Source organism: Callospermophilus lateralis, chromosome 4 (assembly GCF_048772815.1).
Source record: "Callospermophilus lateralis isolate mCalLat2 chromosome 4, mCalLat2.hap1, whole genome shotgun sequence".
NCBI lineage: Eukaryota > Metazoa > Chordata > Mammalia > Rodentia > Sciuridae > Callospermophilus > Callospermophilus lateralis.
Genome location: NC_135308.1, coordinates 99,446,928 through 99,471,811, shown reverse-complemented (window position 1 = coordinate 99,471,811; position 24,884 = coordinate 99,446,928). Strand labels below are relative to the sequence as shown.

The 24,884-nt window shown below is 33.9% G+C and overlaps 1 pseudogene; it reads right to left on the bottom strand.

Annotated features, from left to right (window-relative positions):
- Nucleotides 1–18,182: 18,182 nt before the first annotated feature.
- On the bottom strand, nt 18,183–19,624 carry LOC143396798 (dTDP-D-glucose 4,6-dehydratase-like; annotated as a pseudogene).
- Nucleotides 19,625–24,884: the final 5,260 nt, after the last annotated feature.

The window sequence follows — 24,884 nt, the reverse complement described above, 5'->3', positions numbered from 1 at the left end:
TGTTGCTCAGCAACGACTTCCCCTGTTGTACATCTGACAACTTGGCAGAAAACTTTGTTTAAGATTGAACGTCACTGTTTCTCATTTAAAAAGAAATTTGGAGACCGGTAAATTGTTCTCTGTTCTCTACTGATTTATTATTATAGTATGAAGCTAGTTATTTTCTCTCTGTTGATACTTCAAGGAGACTACTCCTTTTTATGAAATCATGACTAGAATTTAATATTTTAGAGTAACAGTATGTTTTGTTTGTTTAAAATGCAGAAAATTTTTCTTCTAAAATAAGTCAATTATGATATAGTTCAAGTATGCACTGAATAACAAGATCCTTCTTAGCTAAGAATAAGCACTAATATTTAATTGGCACTTCCTACATGCTGTGTACCATGTTAGGCACATTATTTTCCTTATTTCAGGTTTCTGCTTAAATGCTATGTTATCCGGGAGCTGTACCCTGTCAACCTCAACTAATGTAGCATACTCCCTCACTCATGTCTCTTGACCTCTTACCTGTCTTGTTCTGTTCACAAGACTGTCTTTCTTCTGTTACAAACTAATATAGTTTACATTTATTTAGTTGTTAAATTGCTTATCATATACTTAATTCCTATAGAATATGCCACCCCTTAGAGTAGCCACAAGACACATGTGGCTATGAGGTTTTTACAAAGATTCTTTGTAATAGCAAAAGTAATAGCAAAATTATGTCATTCTATTTGGGCTGTTATAACAAAACAGCATAAATTAAGGTGAGTTATAAATATCAGAAATTTATTCTCCATGGCTGTTGAGACTGGAAAGCCTAAGAACAAGGTGTCCCCACATTTGGTGTCTGCATTCAGGTTTGTCAACAGGTGTCTTTCCCTCTGGCCTCATGTGAAAGAAGGACAAAGGCCTCCCTGAGCTTCTTGCATAAGAGCGCTAATCATTCACGAGATAAGTTCTGCTCTCATGACTTAATCACCCATAAAGGCCCTGCCTCCTAAAACTTAATGTTGAAAATTAGATTTCAATGTATAAATTTGGAGAAGATATACACATTCAGATTATAGCAAACACAACATAATATAAGCTAATTGGATGCATTGTAAAGGTAGTTCCATTAGAAGAGTGATTTATCTATGTTATGGTTTCAGTATGTCAGTCCCAATATACACAATAAAAAAGAATATTCTTATTAGAGTGTATTCTTAAAAAAGCCTAACTTATATCAAAAAATTTCATAACATACAACACTGATTTATTTTCATTTCATGAAAAACTGTGATGATTGTTTTCTGAGTTATCTACAATCTCCATTCAATTAAACACCAATCCCAATGTTTCTATGAAGCTATTTTGTAGATGAGATTCAAGTTCATCATCAGTTAACTTTAACTGAGATTATGCTAAATTTTACAGTTGCGACTAATTCATTCATTTGTTATAATATATTAAGAGCAGAAACTTTCTTGAAGAAGAAATTCAGCTGTGGACAGCAGTTTCTGCCTGCAACTGAGAGTGCCAGCCTGTACATCCTACATGCAGTCTGTCCTGTAAACTTGGCACTTGCCTGGTCAGTCTTCATCATGCATTAACTCTCTCTCTTTACCACTCAACTCTGCCACTGAAATGTATCCCCAGCACAAAATGATCTCTTAATATAAATCTCTTACTGATTCTATTCCTCTGGTGGACCTGGGCTTAAATTTCTCAGATCAACCTTTGCATTGATTATCTGAAAGCTTCTATGACCAGCCTTAAATAACTAACTCCTCAGTGAAAGGGCCAAGATTTCTGAAAAACAAACCTAAAGCGTAGTCTTATATGCCAGAATTATGATGCAATTCCAACCCTGACTAGTATCTTCTTTTAAGACAGGGTATTGACGGAGAAGGAACAGGATACTAAAAATTGGAATGAGCATTTTGGGCAGATTTCAGTGAAGTTGGAGACTTGAAACTGCAATTCTGAGTCTTTGCCAATAGGAGTAGCCTTTCCACTCCTGCCTGCGGAGGTTACTCCTACTTTGTGTAAACAGTGTATAGTGGCTTTCAGAAAATCAGTTGTCTTTCAAGACATTACTGACTCTTCTCAGGACTTAGCCCTCCTGTCTTTCTTTGCTTCTCGAGTATAACACAATTCAAGTATCAGTAGACTGTACAAAGTATGAGATGCAACATGTGAGGTATGTCACACATAAAAGGACTATGGATAACTTTCCAATTTATTCTGAAGGCTGGGAATGTGTATAATGAATCTTACGGGTTTAGAATCATGGTAGAAAGAATATAAAATTGAATTAGGCTGAGTTTATTGGCATGGGGCCACCAAGAGGAGATTCTGGATTTAACATTTCAGCTCAATTGGTTAAACAAAGTCTTTAACAATTTATCTTACTTATTGGCTGAAACATGGAACCAAAATGCATTTGAAATTCTAGAATTGCCTTGGAAAATGCACAAAGGCTTAATAAGATTGCAATTCTAGAATAGATTTATCATGTAAGATCTGCTCACTCATCCTGGGCAGGTCCAGAAGATACATCTTTCACCACTATTGTGATACATCTGAATAGGAGTTACAGCATCCCTGAAGAACTCTGTTGTCATGCTTCTCTTTAGGTCAGAGATCACAGTGGAAACTTCAACTGTCAGTTCAACTCTAAATGCAAGAGAGGTAAGGAATCCTGTAGTGGCAGAGGCCAAGTGGAAACAATCACCAAACACAATGTTGATGTGGGTACCATAATTGAGGGTATAAAAAAAGCAGCCATTTGATTAGTCCAACTTACAGAGATCTAAGGCATGGGGTTAATTGCTCATAATATCCCTCAAACAAAAATAAATGGAGGAAATTTTAAATTGCCACATGATCTATATGACCAGTAAACATTAATTGTAACTTGAATCACCAAAATAGAGATTAGTAGCCCTTGCATCAATTCCCAGACATGAACTTGTCTATTGATCCAAAACTCCTTGAAGAAAGGAGACACCAGGTACCCTTGAGAAAGGGTCTTGTACTGTCAAAAACTTATGATGTGATTATTCTGAGTTTGAGGGTCTGGCAGAGCATAGAGGATTTATAGGACAGTGAAAATACTCAGTATGATACTGTAATGGTAGGTACATATCATTTTACAGTTGTCCAAACCCAGTAATACAAAACCTCAAGAATGAGCCCTAATGTAAATTATGGACTTTGACTGATAAAGCTGTGTCAACGTAGATTCAACAGTTGTAACACTTGTATCACCTCTGGCAGGGTTATTAGTAATAGGGGAGGCTTTGCCTGTGGGTGTAAAATATTATGGGCAACCTCTGCGCCTTCCTGTATATTTTGCTATGAAAATAAATTGCTTTTAAAACTAAAGTCTTTAATTTTTTTTTAAAAAAATACTATTGTCTATATTATATATTTATATAATTATAAATACTACTGATACCTACTACTGATACCACATGAACCTCAAAAATATGCAAAGTCAAAAAATAATATATACTTCATTTTTCCATTTATGGAAAATATTCATAGCTGCCAAATCCATAGAGACAGAAAGTAGTTTAGTTGTTATCTACTGCTAACAATGAGCAGATGTTGAGGGTAAATCATTGATAATGAATATGGGGTTTCTCATTTGGGAACAAAAGTATTCCAAAATTGAGTGTTATCATGATTGCACAACTTTGTGAAAATACTAGAAATCCCTGACTTATGCGTGGAAATCTTGAGTTTTATACTTTACTAAATACCATGGTACAGAAAGTTAGGTCAGATTCATTCCAAGATTCTTCTCTTATCCAGTTCCTCCTCCCTCCCCTCTTCTCTACTGACTGATCTTTGTTTTCTGATGGAATCCCCCCTACCCCATCCTTCCTGTCCCCCTTATTTTACTAGCTTCTGCATATCAGAGAAAGCATTTGACCTTTGATTTTCTGGGTCTGTTTCATTTCACTTAGTATGTTGAATCTGACCTAACTTTCCTATGTACATATATGAATATGCCTCAGCGAATCTCACCATCATGTAAATCCACAAGCACTAATTTAAAAAAAAAAAACTATAAGTAAATAATAGAAATATCAGTAAAGTAGAGAGGACAGAACAGGAAATGGGAGGAATGGAGGGAAAGGGGAAGTACTGGGATCTTCTCCATGTCCCAGAAGGTGGAGGAATTTGGGTTTCCTCTGTGTGTAGCAGGATGGCTGCGGAATAAAAACTAAAAAAGAGAAAATGGCAAAGAAACCACAGAACACATGAAGAAATTTTAGAAGGCGCAGGGGTGGGGTGGTGGTGGTATTACTAAAAATAATCAATAAAAAAAATACTATGGTATGGAAAATATATATCAACAAAGATGTTATTTTTATTAAAAAAACTAATGTTAAAATAATTCTACCTTTTAAAAATGTATAATTTCAGTGCTATCAACATGCATAGCAAAAGATGAAATGATTCCAATTAATTTTGAAGCCCTAGCATCCCCAATAACAAAACTTATAAAGATTAGACTGTAAAAGAAAACATAAACAAAACTTACTAATTAATATATATCTGTAATTCAAGTAAATTAATAACACATTATTCATCATTCATAAACATAACCAGGAATAATTTCAATAATGCAATAATGTTTCACTTAGGAAATGGAACTGTTATATTTTCCATAAATAGGTAAAAGAAGAAATATATGGTCAACTTTATAAAGAAACCTTGGGAAAATATATACTTAAAATATTTTTCTAGGAACAATACTTATTTAATAATTCAACAGCCAACTTCATACCTAATAGATACTTTTGATGTTCCTACTGATGTCTAGAATCCTAATTAACATAAAAAATAAATAAGTGAGTTACAAAACTAAAAATTTAAAAAAGAAAATAGAAAACTAGTATCTGGTATTCAATATGGTAGTCTTTCTAGAAAACTAAGAATAACCAATATTATAATAACATTTCTGAAATTATCATGTTAATATGCAGATACTGATTATATACTTTACAAATATCATCAGCTGTATTATATACCAACTGATGCAAACTAGAAAATATAAGAAAACAAAAAAATCAATTCTTCCTAATTATACGAATATTAAATATCTAGGAGGTGACTCACAAGAAATATGTGGGGCCTATTTGAATAAGTCACTATGTAATCATTGCAGATATTATGCCAAATTTTTTTGCAAAAATTGGGGTGCGATCCTTATGTAAACACTTTTAAAGAAAAAAATGTTCCAATATTACCTAAAAATTATGTATTTCTAAACTATCTTTGGTGCATGATTAGGATGGACAGAATACTCATGAATATATACGTTAATGCAGTGGCAATGATTTTGCAATTAAATATGGTATAATCTTTTATTGAAATCATAAAAAGACTTAAATTTCTGAATACAAAAACTGGCTTTTGTAAAACATTTTAATTTTTCTCAAATTAATTTTATTGGTTTAATGTAATTGCAACCTTGACCTCAATATCTTGATTTTGCAATCTTTGTAGTTAATCTGAAAAACAGTGATCATAGTAGAAACAATTTCTATTATGAAGTGATATTAAGGAACACTAAAACATAATAAAGCATATTGTAACATTACGATATTTTCAGTAGTGTATTTCTGTGATGAGAATAGAGAATCATGGATGGTCAAATTGTAAAGCCCTCAAATCCTAGAGGGTAAGAGGCTGTACATTCTGACATTGATGACATTCCAAATACATAATTTCTTATGCATTTTTTTTAAATTAAAGCAACAAATTAACATCATAGGATGCTTTATTTTACATATTGATTTGAGAAAAAAATAGCAGATAAACTAAAACAAAATGTGTTTTTATTACATATACTTACCCATCTATACCAGAGCAAATTGGGTCCATGGTCTGTTTTTGTAAATAAGTTTGATTGTACATAACCATGTCCCTACATATTCATATTGTCCATAGATGGTATTGTGCTATGACAGCAGTGTTGAATGGTTGTGAGAAAACCTGTCAGGTTCACAAAGCTTGAAATATTTACTACATGTCCCTTTCCAAAAGAGTTTGTCAATTGCTTCTCTGAACTTTTTTGGAAAAGCTATTTTAGACTTACTTAGATAGACTTATAATAATGTACTACATTTGTCCACAAATACAGAAATAAAATATAAAATCAATAAATGATGACATAAACAAAACTTTGTTCCACTTAACATACACTCTTCAGATGCACTTTTTCACTCAGGGTTGTCCATATCTTTTTTTTTTTTTTTTCCCATACAGTGGTGTCCTTTGTTCCATTTAGAACTTGGGTAAAGTCATGTTCTATCTATTGTTTCTGGTGTTTTATTCCAAGCCTTGACACCTATGTCTCTAGTTGCTGTTGGCACCATCTTGATCTTAACAGGCAGAATCGGGTAAAGACTGTGCCTGACTGACAGTGAGAGTGGCCCTTCTTCATCTCTATAAGGGATTCTGTCTTCAGAGATACTAAAATGTGAAAAAGTGTCTTATAATTAATGAAATATGGTTGATACTTTTCTTACACCATCTGAGAATAAAGTCTTGGTTGAAAAAGAGTTAATTATAATAATGAAGACATAAAAGACTCAGGAAACAGAGTGAATATATGGTGAACAAGCTTTTTCTAAAAACAATAGCAAAAGAGGAAACCATAATGGAAAACATTGGTAGGCTTATTTGCATTGTGATTTGGAACAGGAACTTTTCTAAATTCCTCACTTTCCACATCTTTAAGATGAGAACAGCATTACCTTCTTCACAGGGTTATTTTAGGGCTTAAAGGAATTCCTGTATAGAGAACTTAGACTAATGCTTGGTATATAGTAAGAGCTATATAAATTTGAGCTCTCTTTTTGTTACTTGCAAGTAAAATAGAAGACTGATGTTTATAAAAATTTATCATATACATCTCTGCAGTGTGTAAAAAATTTTCTGCATAAGTATGTAAATTTGAGTGTGCCCTAAATAAAGATGTATTTGCTCTTCGATTCAATCCCATTTAAAATACAATAAATTAGACATTTCATAACTATAAGAGCCATCAGCTTGTCAGCTTTTAACTTGCCTGATGATTCCTTTTCATTTTAGGTCCCAAATTTTTAGATATTCCTACATCGCCTTTGCTATTTGCTTGGATGCTTAAAAATATGAATTTCTAGGTACCTTTAATTTCTCACTCATATTGGGAATGACCGGCAGTTCCAGGGAGATATGAATGCCATGTAGGTCTATGAGTATGTGTGTGCACATGAAGGTGCAGGCAGCAGCCTAAACTAAGCTGCTTCTCATGCAACTCTCTTAAGGGAGGTTGTCTTAATCCCTTTCTTAGTACTTCATAGAGTGGGAGGGCAGAGGTCATGACTGGTAATAAAATCCACTGGCAGCTTTCACAGGGATTAAGCCCATTATTATGCAAAGTTTCTATCTCAGCAATCCTATTAGAAGGTAAACAAATCTCTCTCTTACACACATCCTCTGTCTAAATAGATCTAAACAAGGGAATGGAATTAGCATATTTTACTCATGCTCCCTCTGTGCAAACATGTAACTAAGTTAACATAGAGAACAGTGCTCTTTGGCAAAGCTTACCTAGAAATAATGATTACAATATAATAGCCTCTATTCCCTTAAGTAGGGGAAAGTTTCATGTTATGACATCAAGAGAATTTCAGTCCTCATGTAGGAGTTTCTGTAAGAATATACCCTGGCATTATGTATTAATTAATTTTAAATATAAATAACAGATCAAAATAACCCTAGAAAAGATTAAAAGACAAATTATAAATTTGGGAACATATCTAAAATATATGTGATATATAGAAAAAAATCCTTCATATATAAAGAGATCATAGAAGTGAAGGAATAAATACCACACCTAGGACAAAATGAACACATAAACAAGAAAGTTTTGGAGAAAAATTAACACAAATAATAATATTATGTATGTAGTAATATGTCCTAATCATATATACATGCGTGTTTCATGCATGTTCATATATGACATGTATATATAACATCTCCCTCTTCTCTCCTTTCTCCCTCCTTTTCTTCATCTGTCTCTGTCTCTTTCTTCTCTTTCTCTCCTCATTTATGTGTGTGTGTGTATGTGTGTGTGTGTGTGTATGTGTGTGTGTGTGTGTGTGTGTGTGTGTGTGTATTTCTTAGAGGCTTTGTATATGCCAGGAACTATTCTAGGCACTAGTAATAGAATAAAGGAGCCATGTCCCACTCCTAGGTAGCTTAGGCTCCAAAGAGTAAAATTCTACTGGGTGTCTGGGGCCTATGCAAAACAAATTGTTTTTTATCAAGCAGTGTCTCTAAATTCTCTTTAGCACTTAAGTTGGTTCCTGGACTTTCTAGGGCAGTTAGGAGGCTTGTCTGTGTCCAGATGATCTACAGAGGGCATTATCTTTGCAAGGCTAGCAAATCTTCTTTGGTTAGGTTAAAGACCCTTAAATGTAAATTCCAAATTTTCTATAGTAACATGCATTACTTATGTAAGCAAACAAACAAAAAGAATTAATTAATTCTTTAATTAATTTCCTATGGAGTGATCAAGTAAAAAGCCATGGAGGAGTTAAGCAAACTTAAAATGGGATGGAAATAATTTGCTGCAGTTTGCAAGGAGAATTGAGGAGGAGGCCTTCTTTAAAAAATATATTTATTTATTTATTAATTATTCTAATTTATTATATATGACAGAATGCATTAAAATTCATATTACACATATAGAGCACAGTTTTTCATATCTCTGGTTGTATACAAAGTATATTCACTATATTCACACCATTCGTGTCTTCATACATGTACTTAGGATAATGATGTCCACCTCATTCCACCATCTTTTCTACCCCTACGTCTCCTTCCTTCCCCTCCTATGCCTTTGCCGTATCTAAAGTTTGTCTAATCCTCTCATGATCCCCTCCAACCCCACTATGAGTCAGCCTCCTTCATAGCAGAGTACATTTTCGGCATTTGGTATTTTGGGATTAGCTAACTTCACTTAGTATTATCTTCTCCAACTCCATCCATTTACCTGTAAATGCCATGATTTTATTCTGTTTTATTGTTGAGTAATAGTCTATTGTGTATATGTACCACATTTTCTTTATCCATTCAACTACTGAAGGGCATCTAGTTTGGTTCCACAGTTTAGCTATTGTGAATTAAGCTTATATAAACTTGATGTGGCTTTGTTCCTATAGTATGCTGTTTTTAAGTCCTTTGGGTCTAGACTGAGAAATGGGATAACTGGGTCAAATGGTGGGTTCCATTCCCAGTTTTCCAAGGATTCTCTATACTGCTTTCCATATTGGCTGTAGAGGAGGAGGCATTTTAATGTAGACAACGGTTGCACACAAAAATATGAAATCAGAAATAAAGCATAAGCATATTCTAGAAACATCAAGTATTTTGGTTTTGCTGGTGCAAAGGAAAGGTGGCCAGGAATACTATTGTTCAGAATTTAGTTAGGGACAGAGAAATGGCATTACATGAACTGCAACGAAAGAGAACTAAACTGGCCATTGCCTGACACATATATTGGATGGAGGCTGATTAGCAGTATTGTGATTATTTTGAAGTTGCTGCAATACTCTGACCAAAGATGAGGGAGGAAGCTTAAGTGGAGAAAGAGGAAGGATGGGAGAAAGAACACACAAACATGACCCTGACCTCACATTAACAGTTTACCACAGAACTTTTCTCTCTCTGATAATAAAGATTATTCTTTGCTGGATGATTAATAACTCTGGTATTATAAGGAGTAACACTTTCCTAAGTAACATAAGCTAAAAAAAAAAAAAAGTTTCTTATCTAAGACACTAAGGTGTCTCATATGGTCGAAACACAGTGACACAAAAATGGGTTGAACCCTAAATCTAGAACATGATGATGTCCCACCTACCAAGTTTCTTAAGCTTTGCATTTCCATAAGTTGACTTTTCTCCCTATTTATTTCTCTCTGTGGAATAGCTTCCTCCCTTTGTCTTGTGAAAGAACCATGTGATTTAAAAGACATAGGCCTCTGATAGCTTCTGAGTTTATCTCTCTGGGAGAGTTGAGTTACCCTATACTCTGCTAATCCCAACTACAGTCAGTGCCCACCATTGGACATATCACAGTTTTCAGGAGGGAAGTTTCAAGTTGAAAAACAGAATTCTCAGGAATGTCTACAAGGAGAATCAAAGGAATGCCTCCAAACAGAATGTAAGCATGAGCTTGGGAAACAATTCAGTGACATCTAATACATTACTGTAAACAGAATCTCTTTTTACACTTCTTTTCACTTTCATGGAATAGTAATACTTCCCACTAACTCATAAAATTTAGTAAGAGAAAACCCTCTCTTCTTTTTCTCTAGTTTTCAATTTTACTATTAACCTTTCTCCATTAATCCTGATTTTTTGTCCCCTCTATTGCAATCTATATTTTTTCCTGTGTCCTTCAAGAAGCTGGTTAATGCTGAAAATTATGCAATTATTACTTTCTGACTTTGCATTCTCATAAACATTTTAACTTATCTAAGCTATCAGATTTTTTACAATGGCAATACATTTTTTTTTTTACTATATTTAGTTTACATTCCATTACCATCCCTGGGCCTTTTCTTATTTTTTAATGTACTTCCTTAATTTGTGTTTGTGGTTGCTATGGTTTGGATCTTTAATGTCCCCTAAGAAGTTCATGTTTTGAAAGCCTGGTTTCCACAACAGCAACGTTCAGAGGTGAAACTTTCAGGCAATGATTAGATAGTGGGGGCTGTAACCTCAAAATTGGATTAATCCATTTGATGTATATATAGTTTGAATGGAACCCTGGGTGATAAGTGTAGGCTCGTGGGGCATGGACTTTGATTACTTCTCTACGTGGTTCCTTCTCCTCTCTACTTCCTGGTTGTCATGATCTAACCCCCTTTCTCTGCCATACCTTGGGTCCAGAGCATTGGAGACTGAATCTTTCAAACCTTGAGACCAAAATAAGCTTTTCCTCCTCTAAGTTGTTCTTGTCAGGTATTTTGGTCACAGCAAGAAAATGCTGACTAACACAGTAGTTTTGCCTTCTTTTTTCTTGTCATTTAATTTTTCATTTGAAGAATATAGTTCTAATACATTATGTTGGTAAAGGACTAATTTAAATTATTTTCTTATTTCCTTTATGTCCTTCCATTTCATCAGCTACATTGAGGGGGATTTAAAAAAAAAAGTAAGGAAGGAAAATTGACCCTGAGCATGTTCCTTATAGATATTTTACTTGCTCTTACTGTTTGTTATGTAATTATTATTTAATTTTACTTTAGCAAAAGATTAATTTAGACTTACTTTTCCCACTTTCCATTGTCCATTTCCCTTGCCCAAACTATAGCTACTTAACTTTTTTTCTTACCCTGCCATCAAAAAACAAAGAAAAATCTCTACCAATAAATAAATAATTAATGGGAATTTTACCCCTTTCTTCACCTTCCAGCAGCATCGGGCAAGTTGAGATCATTCTACTTTATAGTACACAGATATAGTGTATATTAGAAAACATTTAAATTATAAAGTGCCATGTAAGAGTGTTCTATCCTGGCATTTAATTTTTATGTCAACCATATGGTAAACATTATGGGTTGAAAATCAGAAAGCCATGAGTTCATTTTTGAACAGGTGAACAGTGTTCTTTATATCAAACACAGTACTTTAATCTTCTATAGTTATTATTTCTAATATACTTTAATAATAAAATATTAATTGAAAAGTATTGGGAATCAATGATTCCAAAGTTGGTAGACTGGAGAGCTACTCTTTGCTTACAGTTTGAGCATGCAGTTTAGCTTAGAACTCAAAGATCAAGAAGGCTGCCACAGAGGTAACACACTTGTGCAGATTAGCGGGATTGGTTGGAAAGACAGTACTACTAGTGAAGCTGTGCTTGGAAGTGCTTTTAGCCTTCTATCTTTGCACCATTCATATCAATCATCCCCCTCCTTAAAAAAAACAATTCAGGATAAAATGAGACATAAAAATGAATCTTTCTTGTTTCTTTGGGGGATCAAAGTGCCTAGAAAAGAAGGACTAGGTCACAAAATATTAATCTTCCAATAACCTTTCAGAGACTTGGGCAGACTCCTTATAAGAATATTTTTGTGTCTTCAGGGATGAATCATGTACATAGAAGAATTCACAGCTTTGCAAATTGGAATTCTGAAAGTTTCAGGGGCAGATTCTTTCAGTATTTCATAGAGCAGTCACTGGTGTTTTTTAAAATTAGAAAGCTATTGTGACTCATTTCATACAAGGCAGATGCCTTAGTTAGAATGCCTCGGGCGATTGCAAAACCCCAATGGCAGTGCAATGTACCAATCAAGGTTTAATACCTTCTACACTGGAGTAATTAAGCCAATTTTTTAGGTTATGCTCTTGAGTATTATTAACTTTCTTCTGTATAGATTGCCTACTTTCCAGGCAACATAGTGTTCATGAAGATTGAAATGTTAATAAGACATGGATTCCGATGTCACAGAAATTCATGCTCTCAGCAGATGTGAGCTTATGAATATCAGAAAAGTGTGCATACAACACAGAACTCTATAGAGGAACAGTATTGCTTTCACTGAAAGCTTCACTCAAGAGCTCAACCTTGAAAAAATCAGTGGGACATTCCAATTATAAAAATGAGTAATGAAGTTTCTGAGAATAAGAATGATGTGTACTAGAGTATATTGGCAAGACCACACTATGAAATATTTAGTAACATGCAGACATTTTAATATTCTGAAAATAAAGTGTATCTGAAAAGAATAAAGGAACACCTGACATTCTACCTTTTCCACCAGCAATCACCCGCTGTCCACAAATTCCACAGAAAACACAGGTACTCAGAAAGTAGTAATCAAGGTTATCTCCTTTTGTCAGGAAGCTTTTCTCAAATTATATTAATACAATTCTTGATAGCTCCATAGATTTCAAATTATCTATTTCTATGTGAAGATTTAAAAAAATTTACAACATAAATTATCACTAAATTAACTATACTAAGGTAATTCTGCCAGTAATATTCTTGGTTGGATATCTATGCAATAATGGGAAGATATAAGTTTATGTCTTTATTGTCTTTTGGTAAGAAATGGTTGTTTTCTGAGATACATAGTATTTCCCAAACTTCCACCTCATTTTCATTCATTTATCATGTCTCAGCTTAAATGTGACTTTCCCTATCAAGTCTTCTCTGCCCTCCTAGACTGTCTATACTCCCAGACTATACTGTGTTTTTCAGGTCAGTGTGCATACTACTTTACTATACTTCTTCACATAAAAGTCTCTTGAACTCTAACCTACCATCCATGATGGCAAGAATATCCCTTTTGTATACCCAGAATCTAGAACCTGCTCTCTAATATCATTAAATTTATCAAATGATTGGTTCTATCCATCATCCATGGTTTTTAAAGTCATTTTTTGATACCATGTCACATAATAGTAATATTACCTGGGTTGATACTATATTAATCAGCTCAGACTATTTTCTGGGAACATAACAAAAATGAAACTGCATATTCAAATATATCCAATGTTTTTAGCATTGGACACAAGCTAACTGAGCTAATTAGTCACAGAAAGGTCATTTTTACTGCTTGGGCAATGCGACAAGTGACACAAGTGGTGACATTTTAAAAGAGATTGAAGCAAACAGTAGAAAATAATTCACTGACTATGATTCTGTCCTGGCAGGAGGATGAATTGGTTAACTTAACCACTATCAGAACACTATAAGATATGAAGAAATAATCTGTATTATAATATAGAATTTTTAACTTTATTATATATAATCATTCTAAAGCATTAAAAATACAGATTTAGAGTTGAATGTAAACATCCTGCTTCTGCCTCTAACCTACAACTCCAAGTTACTACTTTTCCCTGAAAGGTACTGCCCCTTGTCTGACAATGTAACTGGATCTTCAAATGGACATCCCAATATATTTTAGAGTCAGATGCTTCAGGCTGATGGACCATAAACCCAGTGAATTCCATGAACATGCATGCTCATTAACACAGTTCATTTGCTGGGAGATGTTTCTTGATCAGAAGCAAGGCTCTGTGGAATAGCATGATGGTGTGCAAGGCACTGTAACTCAATTGATGGCAATTTTGATGCAAACAATGAATGCAAGGAAGGCAAACCTGAATGCAGAATAAGTGATCCATAGTTACTCAATCTTTATTATCGTAGGGACAAACACTCCTCCTCCATAATAGAAGCACTCCAATGCAAACTACACATCATCAGGTAGCCTGCTGATAAACCCAGGAATGGTACCATATCAGGAACTCAGTGCTGATCTTTGCTGCTCACAAACTGGACATTCAGCACTGGCTATAGAGAGCTAATTTAGGTGAATGAAAGTGCATGTTTCTGAGCCTAGACATAACTTTAAATCTTGCCACCATGGTTACTTTGTTTATGAGCCCATTGGGAAGTCACAGAAATAGCTGGGAAAGAGGCTATTATCCATAGAAGAGGTCATCCTATCTCACTTATGAAAACCCCCCAATATTGAGTCACCCTTGATGAACATTGGCAACCAATGCAAATATATTTAGTTCTTTGATCACGTATGTCACATAAGCATATGTCTTTCCCAGATATCCATGTCATCAAATTTCCAATTATGCTCTCTCAATGTCCCAACTATCTAGCCAAATCACTAGCCCTAGACCCTGAATCTATACACAGTCTTACTTTGAGCTATTTCTCTTTCTAAGGAAATGAGGAATACTTGAAAATCTGTTCACTGGAGGATTTTCCTTCACCAATGTCTTTCCTGAATGTCCCAGGGGAGGGCTGTAAGGGCTTAGTTTTCCAAATTCATATGGTCCCTGCAATTAGATCAACCATCTACACACCCAATTCATTTTTTTTTTTTGTTAACCTCAGTCAGTAGGTCATAACGACATCCCAAAGAAGCCATAAATTCAGACTGAGAGAGAAAAAATAATGTAGAAAGAGTGGAATCATTAGTATTCAAATATTTCCTCATATAACTTGAATATTCAGTCTTACTTGTGCCTTATAGTGTATATATAGCATTTCTATTTGTTGATGGAGTCTCACTATGAAATTTATGGTTGCTGGGTCAAACAATATGTAGTTCATGGTGGGCAGCCTTCCCCATAATCAGTATCCCCCACTAGAGTGATAAAAGTGTTACAACTTATCAACCTCGATTGACATTATCATTATTACCCAAGGTTCTTACATTAGAGTTCACTTTAAGTATTGTGAATTCTGTGGGACTGGACAAATTTTTAATCATGCATATCTAGATTTACATTATACAGAATATTTTACTGCCCTAAATAATTGGGTTCCACTTATTCATCCCTTCATCTCTCCAACCCCTGACAACCATTGACTTTTCTATCATCCCCAAAGTTTTGCATTTTCTAGAATATCACATCATTGAAACTTACACAGTATATAGCCTTTTAAGATTGGCTTCTTTCACCAATTTATTAAGTATTTTGCCTCATTATATAAACTTTAACGTAAATTTTCTTATGTGCACAAAATAACTTGCTAGAATTTTTATAGGAATTTCATTGACTCATAGATAAAGTTGGGAAGATCTGACATCTGGAAAGTCAGATACTGAGGATTCAGAGAGATGAACAGGGAAAAGTAAATTTGTTCTCTTGTGGACAGGGCTATCTATCTTCTGTCACCCTTGGGCATTAGAACTCCAGATTCACAGGCATTTTGATTCTGGCATTTGTATCAGTGCCCCCTTTAAGTTCTCAGGCTTTAAGCTTCAAACTAAAAATTGTATCACTGACTGCCCTGGTTCTCTGCTGATTAGAACTGGATTGAACTCTGACACTAGCTTCCCTGGTTCTCCAGCATGAAGACTGCATATTGTGGGATTTCTCATCCTCCATAATCATGTGAGTTAATTCTGATAATAAATTCCCTCTCATATATCTATATCTATCTATCTATCTATCTATCTATCTATATATCATCTATATCCTATTGATTCTATTTTTTTTCAAAGAATCCTAATATGTTATCCATGAGCCTTAAACAACTCTTCTTTTACTTAGTTCTTCTTTGATTTCTTTCATAGGTTTTGTCATTTTCCTCTTATAGATCTCATACATGTTATGTTACATTTATACCTAAATATTTTTATTTTTGAACGTGTTGGTGTAAATTGTGTTGTGTTTTTAATGTCAAGTTCTATTTGTTCATTGATGGTATATAAGAAAGTGATTGCTTTTTGTACATTAACTTTGTACTTGTAACCTTGTTGCAATTGCTTATTAGTTCCAAGAGATTTTTTTTTCTGTTAGAGATTTTTTTTACATTTATTCTACACTTTCTACATGCACAAGTATGCCATTTGAAAATAAAGACAGTTTTATTTCTTCCTTCTCAATCAGTATACCTTTTATTTCTTTTCTTGTATTCTTTCATTAGCTAGAACTTTCTGTATGTTGTTGAAATAGATAAGAGACAATTCATAATAGATATTGGAATTTAATTTTCTTTTCTTGTAAAGTTTGTGTCTGGGTTTGGTAGAAGGGTAATCCTAACCTTATAGGATGAGTTAAGATGTGGTCCCACTGTTTCTATCTCATGAAAGAGAATATAGAGAACCAGGATCATTTCTTCCTTAAAGGTTTGGTAGAATTCAGCAGTGAACCCATCTAGGTCTTATATTTTCTGCTTTAAAAGGTTATTAATTATTTATTCAATTTATTTAATAGATTTAGTCATATTTCAATTGTTATTTATTGTTATGTGAATTTCAGTATTTTAAAGAATAGGTCCATTTTATCTTGCTTATAAAATTTGTAGGCAAATAGTTGTTCATAGTGTTCCTTGATGGTTCTTTTAATGTGTGTGGCATCTGTAATGATTTCTACTCTTCTATTTTTGATTTTAGCAACTTATGTCCCTTCTGTCCCTTTTCTTTTTTCTTTGTTAGCATGAATTCTTGTTAATTTTTATTAATCTATTAAAAGAACCAGTTTGGGGTTTTATTGATTTTTTGATATTGATTCCCTAATTTTAATTTCATTGATCTCTGTTCTAACTTTTATTATTTGTTTTCTTCTATTTACTTTAATTCACTATTCTTTTCCCAATTTCATAAGAGAAAAGCTTAGGTTATTTGTTTTAGATATTTTCTCATTTTAATATATGCATTCAAACCTAGACATTTCCTCCTTAAAACGGCTTTTGCTGCATTACACAAATTTTGATAAACTGTGTTTTCATTTTAATTTAGTTCAAAATATTTTAAAATTTCTCTTGAGACTTCTTCCTTGGCCCATGTGTTAAGTCAAAGTATATAGTTTAATATTCCCATACTTGGACATATTCTAGTTATATTTATGTTAATTGATTATTACTTTAAGTCCATCTTGGTCTGAGAGCAGACTATGTATGATTTCTATTCTTTTTCATTTGTTAAAGTGTGTTTTGTGACCTAGAATATTCTCCACCATGGTGAATGTTCCACAGGAGCTCAAGAATAATGTACCATGTGCTATTGTTGTATGAAGTAGTCTATAGATGTCAATTATATCCAGGTGATTGATGGTGCCGTGTAGTTCAACTGTGTCCTTAGTGTTTTTTTTTTTTGTCTGCTGGATCTGTCTATCTCTATCTCCAACTATAATAGTGAATTCATCTATTTCTTCTTGAAGTCCAATCAGTTTTTGCCTCAGGTGTTTTGACACCTTATTATTAATCACATACATATTAAAGATTGTTATTTCTTTTGGAGAATTGACTCCTTTATCATTAGGTAGTATTCTTTATCCCTTATAATGTTTGTTATAGTCTATTGTGCCAGAAATTAATATAGCACTACTGCTTTATTGAAATTACTGTAAGCATTGTATAACTTTTTCTGTTTACTTTTAAAAAAATATGGGTTTTTTTAGTTGTATGTGGACTCAATTCCTTTATTTTATTTTTATGTGGTGCTGAGGATTGAACCCAGTTCCTCATATATGCCAGGCAGACGCTCAATCCCGCCTAAGTGCCCAGCTGAGCCACAGCCCCAGCCCCTTCATTTACTTTTTTTTAAAAAATATAATTTTAGGTGTCATGGACTTTATTTATTTATATGTGGTGTTGATAATTGAACCTAATGCTTCACACATGCTCTGAAACTCTGCTGATTATATAAATGGTGGCTATATAGAAAAGAGTTCTAGTGCCTTTTCTGCATTCTTCCAGTTGTGAAAAATTGTTTCTGTACCACTCAATTGTTTTCTTTATTCCTTCACTCTAACCTGTAGGTTTTCATTCTAATTCATGAATTTTTTCTGACTTCATTGGATATCTCATATCATTGGTAGGTCTATTGTTAAAATATTCAACCCAACTTTCCATTTTAGACTCTGAATTGGTCTCTTTGATGAGTTGTATTGGTTCCTTGGCAAGCTGGACAACTGACATTTCAAAATTGGTTTCAGTGTTGTAAATTTCACCTGGTTTTCCCTATTTGAGGACAGTAAGAAATGCTTTATGCTACATCAGTAACATAAAGGAAATTTCTTGTTTGAAGCCCTAATCCATGATTGCAGCATTTCCTGTTGTGTTGTAGTGAAGATATAAATTTTAGAATAAACCTTTTTGGAGGTTGATGTGGTGTATAAACATTACTGCTTCTTGTGATGACAACTGGAAATTTCTTCCCAGTAAGACTGTATGAAACACTCAGCAGTTGTTTTCAATGATGCCTAAGGATTCATAGGTTGTTTGGGTAATAATTCATCAAATTCTTTATCAAGACTGCCTCCACATACTTCATCTGTGCTAACATAAATAAACTTCTCCACTCTGGCTTCATGAGCAGCACTTAAAACTGGGTGCCATAAACATTAACATGTGTAAATTCAAAGGCCCGGACAAATGACAGATCTACATGGTGTGTTTGTGCAGCAAAATGTAACACCATATCTATTTTATCGGTTTCAAAAAGCAGTTTCACAAAGTGAGAATCACAAATGTCACCCTGTTTAAATTTGTAGTTATATTTTTTAGGAATAGTTTCAAAATTCAAAAAGTCTGCACAGTAATCGAGCTTGTCTAGATTTATAATAATATAGTTTGGATAATCTTCTACTGAAGAGACAATCATGTGTGATGCACTGCCTGGTCCTCTCTACCAAGTGACCATCAAATTAGAAGAGATGATTAATGTGCTAATGGGCAATAAATAAGAATCAAGGGGCTGGGGTTGTGGCTCAGTGGTAGAGCGCTTGCCTATCATGTGCAGGGTGCTGGGTTCAATCCTCAGCACCACATAAAAATAAAATAAAGGTATTGTGTCCAACTACAACCAAAACAAAATATTAAAAAAAAGAGTCAATCCCTACATTTCCTTTTCTTCCACTAGACACTGAATTCTTTGAGTGTAGGAGAGTTTCCTATTCATTACTCTTGTATTTATCCATTCACTGAGCATGGAAGACCTTCATAAATGGGCCAGGTTATTCTTCAGGTACTTAGTAAAGACTATTCTCAGCCCTCATGGAGTTTACATTATGAAACCAGCTCCCCAGGTCACCAAGACCCACTTTGCAAAGCTGCTGGGAGCACCCAAGGGTTTTTCCCAGCCCTCCACTGACATCTCCCTGCTCAGCAGTGTCCACCATATTTATTACTGGTTTCTCCTTCTTGCCTTTGTTCTTTATTGTTTTTATATTCTGCTCTTTTTCTGCTTTTTGTGGTTTTAGTCAACACTTTATATGATTCTGTTTGCTCTCCATTGTTATATGGCTTTTAGTGTTTGCCCTAGAATTTGTAATGTACATTTACAATTAAGGTCCACTTTCAAATAATACTATCTTACTTCACTGGTATTGTATCTTATAATGGTAAATTAATCCTACTTTTCCTTCCTATCCCTTATATCATTACTGTCATTCATTTAACTTACATAGAAACATAATAAACATGCATAGTTAAATATATTGTTGCTATTAATATTTTGAACAAACTGTTGTTTGGTCACTTAAGAATAAAAATAATAAGAGGGTTTTGTTTTGTTTTGTTTTGTTACTTATCATCTACAATGCTTTGCCTTTCTTTATGTAGATCTGCATTTTTGACCTAAGATTTTTTTCTGAAGGCAAGATATACCAGGGGAAAGAAGGAGGGTAGGAATAGGGGAAAATTAGGGAATGATATTGGCCTAATTATATCATTATGTTGTGTGTATATATGAATATGTAACAATGAATCCCACCATTATACACAACTATAATGTGCCAATAAAAATATACAAAAAAAAGAAAGGCAATGCATGGTAATAAATTCCCTCATTTTTACTGACCTCAGAAAATACTTCCATTTTGAAGGCTAATGTTATAGTTTAGATATTAGGTGTCCCCTAAAAGATTATGTGTGAGAAAATGCAAAAAGGTGGAGAGGAGAAATGATTGGGTTATAAGAACCTTAACTTTATAAAAATTTCACTCCATTCTTTTTGCAGGCATAGTTTCTGAGAAGTCAGAATAAAAATTTATTTGTGTCTTTATTAATGTGTTTTTCTTCCAACTTTAAAATTTTTTATTTATATTGTTTTTTTCTGCATTGTGCATATGTTGTACCTGTATTAAGTGTTTCCCTCCCCCTCCCTCTCTCTTCCTCTCTCTCTCTCTCTCTCTCTCTCTCTCTCTCTCTCTCTCTCTCTCTCTTTTCCCCCACCCTAACCTTTGGTGCTCAGTGTCTTGGACATGTGTTTTGTTGTCTTACATTAATTTTGAGAAATTATTGTTATTACAAATATTTCTTCTATTTCTTTCTCTTTCTTCCCCTCTGACATTCCCTCATTACATATGTATTGCACCTTTTGCAGCTACTTTGCAGTTCTTTTATTTTTTCATCTTTGCTTTTATTGTTGTTCAGTTTTTGTTGTCAAGCTCAGAGATTCTTTCCTCAACCATTTCCAGCCTACTATAAGCACATTAAAAGCAATCTTCATTTTTGCTACAGCATTTTTTATCTCACCCTTTAATTTCTTCCTCTCCACCACCAAAGCCTAGGATTTCCATCTCTCTGCATACATTACTTGATCTGTTATTACAGTAGTATCCTTAGTATATTAATCATTACTGCTTAAAACTACTGATCTGAAAACTTCAACATTTCCTCCAATTCTGGTTCTTGTGTATATCTATCTCCTCACACTGTAGTTTTGCCTTTTAGTGTGTTATTATTTTTCTTTATAGCTGGATTTGATCTCCTGGATAAAAAAAAATGCAAACAGGGTTGTAACAATACTATAGTAAGGTACAAGGGGATGGGATGCATTCTATAGTCTCGTCATTAGGTCTAAGTCTTGTAGTGAGCCTATACTACTGGACTATAAACTTCCTTCTCAGTGGGCTAGGTTGGCTACACTGGATTGAAGTTGGGTGTTTCTCTTCTCCCATGAGGAAGACTAGCATTTGCTAGAGTTTGGTATTTTTCTTCCTCCAGGTAAGCTAAACTCTGATAAATCTCTAGCAGCTTAGGCTTAACAGTTTCTCCTAAAGGTCTTCAGCCATAAAGAAGAACGAAATTATGGCATTTGCTGGTAAATGGAGTAGAACAAGAGAACATCATGCTAAGAGAAATAAGTCAAACCCCAAAAGTCAAAGTTCACATGTTTTCTCTAATATTGGGGAGTTAGACCAAAATAGAAGATAAAAAAGTAAAATCAGGCAGTGAATAGGGGGAGGAATTCCATGAAAATAGAAAGGTAATCAGTGGAATAGAGGAAGAGGATTGAGGGAGAAGGGAGGAAGGAGAGGAAAAGGGACAAACAGTGAAATGAATTTGGCCAAATTTACCTATGTACATATAGGAATGTACCCCAAAGACTCTCATCTTTATGTATAGCTGCAAGATACAAATTAAAATATCTATATTAAAATAACATATATAAAATTGTATGCTAATTAAAATAATATATATTATTTATATATATAATATATATATGAAAGATCAGTAGAGGAAAGGGAAGGAAGAGGGGAGAGAAAGGTAAAGTACTAGAGACTGAGTTAAACCAATTATATTCCAAGCACATATAATTATGTTGAAATGAACCCTAATATTATGTATAACTAAAATGAACTAATAAATATAAAAGAGCTGAATTCTTTTATTATCAAACTCAGGTTCAGAAACTCATCCCATTGAGAAACCAGTGTTTGAGGGACAAGTGTTGGAGAGTAAGAAAGGTTTTATTCAGTGGCCAAAGAATGGAGAAGAGGGAGTTTTCTCACAGACTGATTTCTCAACACCAGAGGGGCTAAAGGATTATAGATATAGAATAGGGATAATGAGGGAGAAGGATAGGCTAATAAAAGGTACAAATATTTATGTCTCTTCTGGAAATAGGCAGAGATATTCCAGTAATTTGAGTGCCACTTATTTTCATTCTTTCCATAGTTTGGTATTGATGGTCATGGTGGCTGGTAGGTGCTAAGTCTTGAAGGTAGTAAGAGACATTAAGCAAGTCTCGGTCAAGTTAATCCCATATTACAGTTTCAGGCAAAACATTTCTCAGTGATTATCATATCTACATGCAATAATGAGTAGAATCTGACCCAAAGTTTGAGTCAACAAAGGAGACAGACACAATATGAAGACAGAGATGTCAATTGTTTTCATCCCATTCTAGTCAGATATCTATTAGACCCAAGTGAAGAGTCAGTGTTTAAAGCAGTCTTCAGGTCAACAAAGAGTAACCGAGGCAACCGTTATCATCATAACCCATGTGCCAGAAATGTTATCTACAGCAATATTAGTGAAAGACTAACAGTGTATTGTCTAATTTGTGACCTCCAAAGTTCACTAACTTTTTAAGTCAATTTAGAGTGAATGGAGCTAGAGTTTAAGTTTTTACTTAACAACACTCTGGCATATTTCAAACTACTTCCTTTCTTTCTCCTGAGAGCATGAGAAGATTTTTCTCCAGTATTTGCTGTGAGAACCTGTTCATGCTCCCAGAGATTAAACTGACAAAAGTGTTGGGTCTCCTGTCATTTCTAACTCTCAGATTTTCTGCACTGAGCCACCAGTAATTCATCAAATAAAAAGCAGAGTTTTTTTCCCCTGCCCCGTGGAGTACCTTGTTGATGAGTCTCTGCTCCTGGTAAGTTGTGATTTTTCTGAATATTCTTGTCTGTCTCTCTGGTTTGGGGACAGTGGTTTTCCCTGTCACCTCACATGTCTAATGGACCTAAGAAGTTGTTGATATTTCAGCTTTTTACTTTTTTGTTTTTTAGACAAAATGGTTTCAGTTCCAAGTTCTTTATGTGTAAAACTGGAAACTAGAAGTTCTATTATTATTCTTTGTATTGCCCAGTAATACCCCATAGTATTGACATACTAGATTTATTCATTTACTCCTTTCAACAGCTGAGGTACATTGGATTGTTTTCACTTTTGGGCTGTTATGAATAATGCAGATATAAATATTAATATATATATATATATTGTGTGAACATATGTTTTCATTTCTCTTGAGTAGACCTAGAAGTAGGATTTCTGATTTCTGTGGTAGTTCTGTTTAACCTTAAGAGGAACTGCCCAAATGTTTTTCAAAATGGCGGGTGCCATTTAGAGTCCCACTAGTAGTATGTATGGGTTTCTACACCACTGTTTCTTCCTTAACTCTTATTGTCTGTCTTTTTGACTGAAGTCATCACAGCAGGTCTGAAGTGATATCTCATTGTATTTTTGATTTGTATTTCTCTGGTGATTAATAATGTTATACATCTTAATTTTGGGGGGTGGGGAGGAGCAATTGAACCAAGGACCTTGTGCATAGTAGACAAACCCTCTACCACTGATCCATACCCCAGAACTGTAGAGTGTCTTTTCATGCATTCATTGGACATTGGCACATTCTTAAAAGCAATTTCTATTTCAATCCTTTGCTCTTTTTAAAATTTTGAATACTTGTCTTTTATTATTGAGTCATAAAAATTCTTTATATATTCTAGATACAAGTTCCTTGTTAGGGATATGAATTTCAAACATTTGTTTTCCATTCTGTAGATTGTCTTTTTACTTTTTGGATGATGTTCTTTGTAAAACGAAAACTTTAATTTTGATGATGCCTGCTTTGTCTACTTTTTTCCTCCCTTTTATTCTTGGTGTCATACACAAGAAACCATTGCCTAGTCCTAATCCAAGTTCATGGATATTTATGCCTATTGTTTCAAAGAGCTTAATAATTCTAGCTACTACTTTTAAGTCTTTGTTCCATTTTGAATTAATTTTTGTATAATGAAAAATATAACTACAACTTACTTCTTTCACATGTGCCTTTCCAGTTGTCCCAGCACAACTTTTTGAATCAACTTCTTTCTTTGTTGAACTGTGTTGGCACCTCTGTCAAATCATTCAAACATAAATGTGATGGTATATTTATGGTCTTTAATTCTAAAGATCACAGTGTCTTAATTTCTGCAGTTTTATAGTAAGTTTTGAAATTAAAGCAGTGTTAATTCTTCTAATTTGTTCTTCTTTTTAAAGATTGTTTTGACCAAGATCCTTATATTTCCAAGTCCCTTGAATTTTAATATGAATTTAATCAACAGCTAACCAATTTATATAAAGAAGACTGCTGGGATTTTTTATAGAGATTATGTTTACTCATAGTTTTATTTTCATTTTCTCACACAGCAATTTAATATAGTTCTTATATAATCCTTAATACACTTTGTTTTGAAGTATAGTTTTGAAGTACAGAGTTTTTTCCCTTACAATAGAAGCTGTTTCTTATTCTGTAAAAAGCTTTCAATTCTTGCAAATTCACAAAAATCTTTGCAAAAAGTGAATACTTAGAAGTATTTAACTTGTAGAAATCTTTAAAATTAGGACACATTGAAGTC